This window comes from Oncorhynchus keta, chromosome 14 (genome assembly GCF_023373465.1).
Source record: "Oncorhynchus keta strain PuntledgeMale-10-30-2019 chromosome 14, Oket_V2, whole genome shotgun sequence".
Taxonomy (NCBI): Eukaryota; Metazoa; Chordata; class Actinopteri; order Salmoniformes; family Salmonidae; genus Oncorhynchus; species Oncorhynchus keta.
This window is the reverse complement of record NC_068434.1, coordinates 7,958,657-7,970,392: the sequence shown is the minus strand read 5'-3', so window position 1 is coordinate 7,970,392 and position 11,736 is coordinate 7,958,657. Positions and strand designations below refer to the sequence as shown.

At 50.2% G+C, this 11,736-nt stretch overlaps 1 protein-coding gene across 1 annotated transcript in view; it reads left to right on the top strand.

The window, feature by feature from the left end:
- Positions 1 to 11,736, top strand: part of LOC127907163 (histone-lysine N-methyltransferase, H3 lysine-79 specific-like) — a 233,665-nt gene that overhangs the window by 55,960 nt on the left and 165,969 nt on the right. The window lies entirely within an intron of this gene.

The window sequence follows — 11,736 nt, the reverse complement described above, 5'->3', positions numbered from 1 at the left end:
AAGACATGGCGCACAGTCTCCTCCCTGCCACAAGAGGATCTTGGACAGGTGGGGGATTGCACCAAACTATACCGGTACATGATGGAACATACCGGCAAGCACTTATGGAGGCTCAACCAATTCAGGTCCTTGAGCCTGTTGTCCAGACCCCGCGCCTGCACTCCCTCCCAGACCACTTCCGAGATGCCGACTACAGGTGACGGACTCCCTGCCTTTCTGACCTCCTCGTACAGGTGCCTGTGATCTAAACCTACTCGGGCAACTTCAACCTCAGGGTGCGCACACAGCCACTTGGCCGCATGACCAAAGTGCCACGGCAGCTGTTCCGCCCGAGAACCCGTGTTAGACCACACCATTACGCTTCTCGCCTGATACGAGAAGAACACCCGCAGGAGGTAACCGGATGGGTGTATCACTGGATGAGCAAGCTCCGTTAACAAGAAAGAAACAAAAATTGTGTCCAGCTTGAGAGGGAAATGTGGTACCCCCCTACCTCCCTCCCCAATGGGACAGATCATGCGTGCCCTGGCGACCCACTCGCACCTGCCACTCCACATGAACTGAAACACAAGCCTCACTAGAGGCCTCCTCAGACAAGCCGGCAATGGGTAGATGTACGCCAAATACAAAAGAGACGGCAACACATCCACCTTTAGGACCAGGACTTTGCCCATAAAAAACAAATACCTAGCCTTCCACATTGCTAGCTTCCTCTGTACCACTGCGATACGCATGTTCCAGTTCAGCGTCGCTGAGCAGGAGGTCTCAAAATGGACCCCGAGAATCCTCAGGGCCCCCTCACAGAGAGATAACCCCCCAGGCACATCCGTTCTACCATGCCATCTTCCGAAAAACTTGACGGAAGACTTTGCATGGTTCAGAACTGATCCCGACGCTCGGGTGAAATCCCCAAAGATGGCAAGGGACCTTGTCAGGCACGAGTCCTTGCACAGCAGCAAGGAAGTGTCGTCGGCATACTGCGTCATCTTAACACGCAACCCACCACTTCCAGGGATCAACAAGCCTTCCACCCTTTGTGTCTGCCCTAATGGCAGCCCCCAGAGGCTCCATGTACAGAACGAAGAGGAGAGCCGAGAGTGGGCACCCCCTGCCTGACCCCAGACGACAGATCAAAAACGTCACCCAAGTGACTATTTACACTAACTCGGCACCCTGCTCCGACATATAATGTACGAATCCATCCTATGAACTTCTCCCCAAATCCTAATCGACCTAACACTCTGAATAAAAAGGATCTATTCACGCGATCAAAGGCTTTCGCCTGATCTAGCGCTGCTACCATTAAAGGCAGTCCTCTGTCTTCAACCCAAGCGATGGAGTCCCTGATTAACTGTAGGTTCCATCTAATAGAGCGGCCCTCTACCCCGCATGTCTGATCCTCATGGACGACGTAGGGAAGGGCTGTGCGCAACCGGTCTGCTAAAACCTTTGCAAGTAGCTTGTAATCTACACACAGCATGGTCAACGGCCGCCAGTTGCCAAGGTCTGTTACTTCCCCTTCTTATATAAAAGTGACAGCACACCAACAGCCATTGATCCCCCCGGGACCCCTGTCTCAAGGATGGCCTTCAAGACTTCGAGGACCACTGGTCCAAGTATACCCCAAAACTTGAGATAAAACTCAGCCGGCAGCCCATCCATCCCAGGCACCTTCCCTTTTCCCATCCTCCTAAGAGCGCTCTCAACCTCTTCTAGTGAAATCTGGGCCTCCATCACTTCTCTAATGTCCTCCGGCAACCGCCTGGACAAGTGTTCTAGAAACACATTTCCCTGCTCTACATCTATTTACCTTTCCTTAAATAAACCTTGGAAATGATCAGTTGTCACCCTGACCATATCCTCTGGTTCTCTAACTATACTACCATTTTCTTCCCTAACGCCATGCATTACCTTCCTACTCTGTCTGGCCCTAACCGACTTAAAGAACATAGCAGAACAAGTCTCATTATGTTCTAGAAAGCCACTATGCGCACGTTCCAGGAAAGCTCGAGCCTTCCGCTCCTGCAACTCCCTGAGCTGCGCCTTTAGGGTTGCAGATCTCTCCCAGTCAAACGACCTGCCGAGGTTGCCTGCCTCGTATTCGAGTTCAATTAACCTTTGGATACGATCCACCTCCCTCCTCTCCTCCCTTTTTTCCCTCTTGCAATACCCTATTATAAAAGCCCTAATCCTCACCTTAACTAATTCCCACCACTCTAACACCCCCTCCCACATGGACCGGAGGCCTTCAAGCCTCCAAAAGAAACCATAAAACCCGTCAACAAAAGCCTGCTCCTCCAGCACATCCCGATCTAACTTCCAGTACCCCCTACCAAAGAGGCAGACTGGCGACCCCACCTGCAGGAGCACCCCGTCGTGATCCGAAAAGAAAACAGGCAACAGCCGCCCAGACAACTTACCTACCCAAAGACCTGGGTACAAAAATATAGTCAAGCCTTCGCTCAACCCCCCTGGAGTTGCGCCATGTAGGACCGGCCATTTTCGGAGTAGTGTGCAGACCACCATCTACCAGACCATGGCAAGCCATTAGCCCAGCAATGGCGCCTGCACTGCTATCCCTCCCTATTCCTAAATCTGTATTAAAATCCCCCCTATCACTAATTTCCTATTTGTGACACACAGGGGCGTCAGACAGTCCACCATCTCCCTCCTGTCTGCCACCACCTGTGGCCCATACACCACCACTAATCTAAATTTACAATCCCTTATCGTGACATCCACCCCTATAACCCTCCCTGCATTACCACAAAAGAATCCTCCACTTTTACCTCCCTGTGCCCACACAAAATCCCTACCCCCGATGAGTGCACCGCCCCAACACCCCAAAACGACTCCCCCTTGTCCCACTCCCTCTTAAACCTACTAACATCCCTCCATCCTCAGGTGAACCTCCTGTAAAAAACAAAAATCAAACCCCACACCCTCCAAATAACTAAAAACCGCCCTCCTCTTAACAAAATCCCTTAAACCCCTTACATTTAAACTAACAAAAGTAAAATTAGACCCCATGAAAGAATAAAATAAAAACATGTAATACACTCAAATTCTAAATCCAGACAGAAAAAAAAAAAACCAGGAGACTCACCCGATGCTCCCCTGCTCCATATCTACCGGTGAGAACACCATTCGTATTCCTGACATCCCCCTTCTTCCTCCATCTCACCAACCCAGGATGCAGGATTAGTGTTTGGCTCCGGGGTGCCCTGCACCCTGGGTCTACCCCCACACACCTCCCCTCCCCAGTGCTGCAGCTGGTTTGGAAAAAATCGGGGAGGCTGAGTCCCCAAACAAAAAAACTCCCCACCTCCTCCTGTACCCAGTCCTGAGTCTTGTTAGGTGTGTCCCCACCCAACAGAAGTTGAGGGCCTGGGGAAACCAGCAGCAACCCAGAGGTTTCTCCCACCCCCATCACTCTCTTGGCCATCCCCTCCCTCTCACTGTCGGCCAATCGCACCCTCCTCTTCATTCTCTTCTTTGGTGATGGCGGCAGTGGAGAGATACCACCCTCCCCCCCCCGCCAGCTCCTCCACCATACCCCTCATCTCTTCCACCATGGCACTTTCCCCCCAGTCCACTTGCTCTTCCACCGTCTCCTTCTCCACCACTCCTCCCTCGCTTTCTTCTCTCTCATGCTCCTCCACTCGGTTGCCTTCTTCCGCCGCTTTTCCTGGTTCTCCTACTCCCGTGCCTTCTGTTTCCTTCTCTCTTCCATCCGCCGCTTCTGGCTCCTCCTCCTTCCTTGCGGCCTTACCCTCTGGACCTGTACTCTGGTCATGAGGCGTGCTTCCTGCCCCCCGAGCCGCAGGCGCATATGACCTCTGACGAGCCGGGCACCCCGCCACAGGTGTGCTGACGAGCCACACCCGTGGCACGTCTTAGGCTTGTCACAATCCTCGCCTCGTGTTCCTCAGATCCACAAAATCTGCATTTTCTTGTGCTGCACGAGGCGAATATGTGTCCGTAGGCCATACAGCGCCTGCAAAATGGGGGCTGACGTGCATAATACAACGTCCCCCTGTCAGCCCCTAGGGAGAACATAGCAGGAGGATGGAGGTAGCCACCATGTCCCTTTGGGTCCTCTCTGAGGAGGGCCTGGAATCCTCTCCTCCCATTCCAAAACCCAAGAGAGTCTTTGAGGTGCCTTGCTGAGGAGACGTTATCCATGTATCTCCCCAAAAAGGCCCTCACCTCTTCGTCCTTAACGTATGGGTTGTAAATGTTGACAGTTACAACCTAAAGTTGTTCTTCGACAGGCTTGTTATTTCATAGTGGCTCATCGGCCTCTCACCTGTCACTGCTCTTGCCCTTCTCAGGATATCATCGTGTTTCTCCTCTGTATATAGTGCCACGTCGTATGCTCCCTCCAACGAGTTGCCTTGGAAACAAAACACTTCCTTCACCGTCAGCTTTAGAATCCCCATCAATATTATCCTTCCAAAAGTTTCCCGTCCGAAAGGCTCCAACTCCTTTTCCTTCCAAGCAAACCGAATCGTGTTGGCCAGCCCAATCCCAGGGACCGACCGTGTTGATGGATTTAGCACCATCTCCGCAAGGAGAATGGCGCTCGTTCTCTTCTCTTCCAAAACAAGGAAAAAAGAAAAACCAAAGTGACTGAGCCTAATCTGGTGCAAACAAACACAGAGAAAGGAACAATCACCCACAAAATACACAGTGAAACCCAGGCTACCTAAATATGGTTCCCAATCAGAGACAACGAGAATCACCTGACTCTGATTGAGAACCGACCTCAGGCAGCCAAGCCAATTCTAGACACCCCTACTCAGCCACAATCCCAATGCCTACAAAAACCCCAATACGACAACACAATAAACCCATGTCACACCCTGGCCTGAACAAATAATAAAGAAAACACAAAATACTAAGACCAAGGCGTGACAAAATGCGGAAGAGACATCTCAGTTGAATACGATCAGTTGGACAACTGACTAGGTATCCCCCTTTCCTTTCCCTTTCACAATATATCTGCCATGGAGGTCAATATTTCACATAGTCCTCCCACTATATATCTGCTATAGAGGTCAATATTTCACATAGTCCTCCCACTATATATCTGCTATAGAGGTCAATATTTCACATAGTCCTCCCACTATATATCTGCCACGGATGTCAATATTTCACATAGTCCTCCCACTATATATCTGCCATAGAGGTCAATATTTCACATAGTCCTCTCACTATATATCTGCTATAGAGGTCAATATTTCACATAGTCCTCCCACAATATATCTGCTATAGAGGTCAATATTTAACATAGTCCTCCCACTATATATCTGCTATAGAGGTCAATATTTCACATAGTCCTCCCACTATATATCTGCTATAGAGGTCAATATTTCACATAGTCTTCCCACTATATATCTGCTATAGAGGTCAATATTTCACATAGTTCTCCCACTATATATCTGCCATTGAGGTCAATATTTCACGTAGTCCTCCCACAATATATCTGCCGTAGAGATCAACATTTCTGTAAGGGATTTCTTCCATTGACGGAGAGGCGGACCAAAGCGCAGCGTGGTTGTTTTGATTCATGTTTTAATAAATCACTTCACATGAACAAACTAACAAAAACAAGAACCGTGAAAACCCAAAACAGTCCTATCTGGTGCAAAGACAGAGACAGGAACAATCACCCACAAACACACAGTGAAACCCAGGCTACCTAAGTATGATTCTCAATCAGAGACAACTAATGACACCTGCCTCTGATTGAGAACCATACTAGGCAGAAACATAGAAATACCCAAATCATAGAAAAACAAACATAGACTGCCCACCCCAACTCACGCCCTGACCATACTAAATAATGACAAAACAAAGGAAATAAAGGTCAGAACGTGACAATTTCACATAGTCCTCCCACTATATATCTGCCATAGAGGTCAATATTTCACATAGTCCTCCCACAATATATCTGCTATAGAGGTCAATATTTCACATAGTCCTCCCACTATATATCTGCTATAGAGGTCAATATTTCACATAGTCCTCCCATAATATATCTGCCATAGAGGTCAATATTTCACATAGTCCTCCCACTATATATCTGCCATAGAGGTCAATATTTCACATAGTCCTCCCACAATATATCTGCCATAGAGGTCAATATTTCACATAGTCCTCCCACTATATATCTGCCAAAGAGGTCAACATTTCACACTCCAGAATGAAAATATAATCAGCTTGAATTCAGTTTGATGTCCTAGTATGAATCATTAGTATCTTAGTATGAAGCATTCAGTCATTCTCTGACTGCTCACATAATAGTGCTGCTTACATCTCTTTCCCTAGATGTACATTAGTAGTAAATGTGATGAACAGTCATTCCAATATGATGTGTGGTATTTTATTAAATTATGTAATGAGACAGAAATTCAATGAACAATAATAATTAATGCATTCTGTTTTACATGATCATTATTCATGACTCTCCATCTTGGATAATGGATGATCAGATTGGGGTGAGTAATTACTTATTTGTCTGTTTTGTTTATTGACAACCAATAACACAAGACAAAGAAGAGACCAGAGTGTTAATCTGATACTATAAAAACTACAGGCCTTGTGAACAGCAGTGTGTCTTCTTCAAGGTTACAAATTAAATCAGTTTCTTTACGTTTATCAATACTCTCCCCAAATGTTCGCAAGGTTGGTTGGATAAAGATGTATAGATGTTCTTCAAATTATCCAGAATTTTCACATCATAGATCTCCCACAATATATCTGCCATGGAGGTCAACATTTCACATAGTTCTCACACAATATATCTGTCAAAGAGGTCAACATTTCACCTTTCCCTCCCACAAAATATCTGTTGTAGAGCTCAACATTTTAGAGGGGTTGAGTTAAATGTGTAACGGCGTTCGTCTGTTGAAGGAGAAGCGGACCAAAATGCAGCGTGGTGGTTACTCATGTTCTTTAATGAAGAAACGACGATACATGAAATAACTATATATATACAAAAAACAACAAAACGAAACGAAAACCTATACAGCCTATCTAGTGCTAACTAACACAAAGACAGGAACAATCACCCACAAAATACACAGTGAAACCCAGGCTACCTAAATATGATTCCCAATCAGAGACAACGAGAATCACCTGACTCTGATTGAGAACCGCCTCAGGCAGCCAAGCCAATTCTAGACACCCCTACTCAGCCACAATCCCAATACCTACAAAAACCCCAATACGACAACACAATAAACCCATGTCACACCCTGGCCTGAACAAATAATAAAGAAAACACAAAATAGTAAGACCAAGGCGTGACAGAACCACCCCCTAAGGTGCGGACTCCCGGACGCACCACAAAACCATAGGGAGGGTCCGGGTGGGCGTCTGTCCATGATGGCGGCTCCGGCTCGGGACGTGGACCCCACTCCATTAATGTCTTAGTTCCTCCCCCTTGCGTCCTGGGATAGTCCACCCTCGCCGCCGACCATGGCCTAGTAGTCCTCACCCAGAACCCCACTGGACTGAGGGGCAGCTCGTGACTGAGGGGCAGCTCGGGACTGAGGGGCAGCTCAGGACTGAGGGGTAGCTCGGGACTGAGGGGTAGCTCGGGACTGAGGGGAAGCTCGGACTGAGGGGTAGCTCGGGACTGAGGGGAAGCTCGGGACTGAGGGGAAGCTCGGGACTGAGGGGAAGCTCGGGACTGAGGGGAAGCTCGGGACTGAGGGGAAGCTCGGGACTGAGGGAAGCTCGGGACTGAGGGGAAACTCGGGACTGAGGGGAAACTCGGGACTGAGGGGAAGCTCGGGACTGAGGGGCAGCTCAGCACTGAGTGGAAACCCAGCACTGAGAGGAAGCTCAGCACTGAGAGGAAGCTCAGCACTGAGAGGAATCTCAGGCAGGTAGTTGGTTCCGGCAGATCCTGTTTGACTGGCAGATCTGGAAGAGTCTGGTTGACTGGCAGATCTGGAAGATTCTGGTTAACTGGTAGATCTGGAAGAGTCTGGCTGACTGGCAGATCTGGCTGCTCTGGCTGCTCCATGTAGACTGGCTGCTCTGGCTGCTCCATGCAGACTGGCAGCTCTGGCTGCTCCATGCAGACTGGCAGCTCCATGCAGACTGACAGCTCTGGCTGCTCTATGCAGACTGACAGCTCTGGCTGCTCTATGCAGACTGGCAGCTCTATGCAGACTGGCAGCTCTATGCAGACTGGCAGCTCTATGCAGACTGGCAGCTCTATGCAGACTGGCAGCTCTGTGCAGACTGGCTCTCTATGCAGACTGACAGCTCTGGCTGCTCCATGCAACCTGGCAGCTCTGGCTGCTCCATGCAGAATGACAGCTCTGGCTGCTCCATGCAGGCTGGCAGCTCTGGCTGCGCTGAACAGGCGGGAGGCTCCGGCAGCGCTGTAGAGGAGGAAGGCTCTGGCTGCGCTGAACAGGCGGGAGGCTCCGACAGCGCTAGAGAGAAGGAAGGCTCTGATAGCTGGAGGCGAGGCGCACTGAAGGCCTGGTGCGTGGTGCTGGAACTGGTGGTACTGGATCGAGGACACGCACAGGAAGCCTGGTGCGGGTAGCTGCCACCGGAGGACTGGTGTGTGGAGGTGGCTCTGGATAGACCGGACCGTGCAGGCGCACTGGAGCTCTTGAGCACCGAGCCTGCCCAACCTTACCTGGCTCGATGCCCACTCTAGCCCGGCTAATACGAAGAGCTGGTATGTACCGCACCGGGCTATGCACCCGCACTGGAGACACCGTGCGCTCCATAGCATAACACATTGCCTGCCCGGTCTCTCTAGCCCCCCGGTAAGCACAGGGAGTTTGCGCAGGTCTCCTACCTGGCATCGCCATACTCCCTGTGAGCCCCCCCAAATAATTTTTTGGGGCTGACTCTCAGGCTTCCATCCGCGTCGCCGTGCTGCCTCCTCATACCAGCGCCTCTCCGCTTTCGCCGCCTCCAGTTCTTCTTTGGGGCGTCGATATTCACCAGGCTGTGCCCATGGTCCTTTTCCGTCCAATATCTCTTCCCAAGTCCAGAAGTCCTTTGATCGCTGCTCCTCACGATTAACAGGGGAGTTGGCTCAGGTCTGTCTCCTGACTCTGCCACACTCTCCTGAGCCCCCAATACATTTTGGGGCTGCTTTTCGGGCTTCCTTGCCAACCGTGTTCCCTCGTATCGTCGGCTCCTCTCTCCGGCTGCCTCTGCTCTCCTAAGTTCCTCCACCTGTTCCCATGGGAGGCGATCTCTTCCGGCCAGTATCTCCTCCCAAGTGTAACAACCTTTGCCATCCAACACGTCTTCCCATGTCCATTCCTCCTTTCGCTGCTCCTGCTGTCGCTGCCTGTTACCACGCCGCTTGGTCCGGGTGTGGTGGGTGATTCTGTAACGGCGTTCGTCTGTTGAAGGAGAGTCGGACCAAAATGCAGCGTGGTGGTTACTCATGTTCTTTAATGAAGAAACGACGATACATGAAATAACTAATATATATCCAAAAACAACAAACGAAACGCGAAAGGCTGTATAGGTTATCTTTTTTTTAAATAAAAAATAATTTATTATCTTCAATACCATTCATTCTTTACAACTCATAATTTTCATACATACTCAAATAATGGTATTTTAATTTAAATAATTTAACTAAACATAAACCCCAAACAAGACCTCAGGGGAGCATCTTCCCTCCCCGTCACCCTACAAAATACCTTTCCCTATCTCCCCGTCCCTAATCTATCCCCTTACAAATCTAAATGACACCCAGCCCTAAACCCCCCTTCCACCTCTCCCGAGCAGCATGCTGCCCCCACTTCCTCTCCTCCCTCTTCATCCTCCCCCTCAAATCTCATTCCACCCTCCTCACTATCCCTTCCACCCCCCAATCTCTCCCTGTCTTCACCATGTTCTGCCTGGCTTCCCACAGCCCCCGTTTAAAGAGACTCATGAGAAGCCAGAGCAGAAACCTGTCCCTATCCGTCCCTCTCGCTCTCCCTACACCTCTCTCTAACCTGGCCCACGTCAATACAAAATCCCCCTTACCAAACCTAACAACACCCGTGCCCTAGCCCATACTACTCCGGCAAAGGCACAGTCCCAAAAGACATGGCGCACAGTCTCCTCCATGCCACAAGAGGATCTTGGACAGGTGGGGGATTGCACCAAACTATACCGGTACATGATGGAACATACCGGCAAGCACTTATGGAGGCTCAACCAATTCAGGTCCTTGAGCCTGTTGTCCAGACCCCGCGCCTGCACTCCCTCCCAGACCACTTCCGAGATGCCGACTACAGGTGACGGACTCCCTGCCTTTCTGACCTCCTCGTACAGGTGCCTGTGATCTAAACCTACTCGGGCAACTTCAACCTCAGGGTGCGCACACAGCCACTTGGCCGCATGACCAAAGTGCCACGGCAGCTGTTCCGCCCGAGAACCCGTGTTAGACCACACCATTACGCTTCTCGCCTGATACGAGAAGAACACCCGCAGGAGGTAACCGGATGGGTGTATCACTGGATGAGCAAGCTCCGTTAACAAGAAAGAAACAAAAATTGTGTCCAGCTTGAGAGGGAAATGTGGTACCCCCCTACCTCCCTCCCCAATGGGACAGATCATGCGTGCCCTGGCGACCCACTCGCACCTGCCACTCCACATGAACTGAAACACAAGCCTCACTAGAGGCCTCCTCAGACAAGCCGGCAATGGGTAGATGTACGCCAAATACAAAAGAGACGGCAACACATCCACCTTTAGGACCAGGACTTTGCCCATAAAAGACAAATACCTAGCCTTCCACATTGCTAGCTTCCTCTGTACCACTGCGATACGCATGTTCCAGTTCAGCGTCGCTGAGCAGGAGGTCTCAAAATGGACCCGAGAATCCTCAGGGCCCCCTCACAGAGAGATAACCCCCAGGCACATCCGTTCTACCATGCCATCTTCCGAAAAACTTGACGGAAGACTTTGCATGGTTCAGAACTGATCCCGACGCTCGGGTGAAATCCCCAAAGATGGCAAGGGACCTTGTCAGGCACGAGTCCTTGCACAGCAGCAAGGAAGTGTCGTCGGCATACTGCGTCATCTTAACACGCAACCCACCACTTCCAGGGATCAACAAGCCTTCCACCCTTTGTGTCTGCCCTAATGGCAGCCCCAGAGGCTCCATGTACAGAACGAAGAGGAGAGCCGAGAGTGGGCACCCCTGCCTGACCCCAGACGACAGATCAAAACGTCACCCAAGTGACTATTTACACTAACTCGGCACCCTGCTCCGACATATAATGTACGAATCCATCCTATGAACTTCTCCCCAAATCCTAATCGACCTAACACTCTGAATAAAAAGGATCTATTCACGCGATCAAAGGCTTTCGCCTGATCTAGCGCTGCTACCATTAAAGGCAGTCCTCTGTCTTCAACCCAAGCGATGGAGTCCCTGATTAACTGTAGGTTCCATCTAATAGAGCGGCCCTCTACCCCGCATGTCTGATCCTCATGGACGACGTAGGGAAGGGCTGTGCGCAACCGGTCTGCTAAAACCTTTGCAAGTAGCTTGTAATCTACACACAGCATGGTCAACGGCCGCCAGTTGCCAAGGTCTGTTACTTCCCCCTTCTTATATAAAAGTGACAGCACACCAACAGCCATTGATCCCCCCGGGACCCCTGTCTCAAGGATGGCCTTCAAGACTTCGAGGACCACTGGTCCAAGTATACCCCAAAACTTGAGATAAAACTCAGCCGGCAG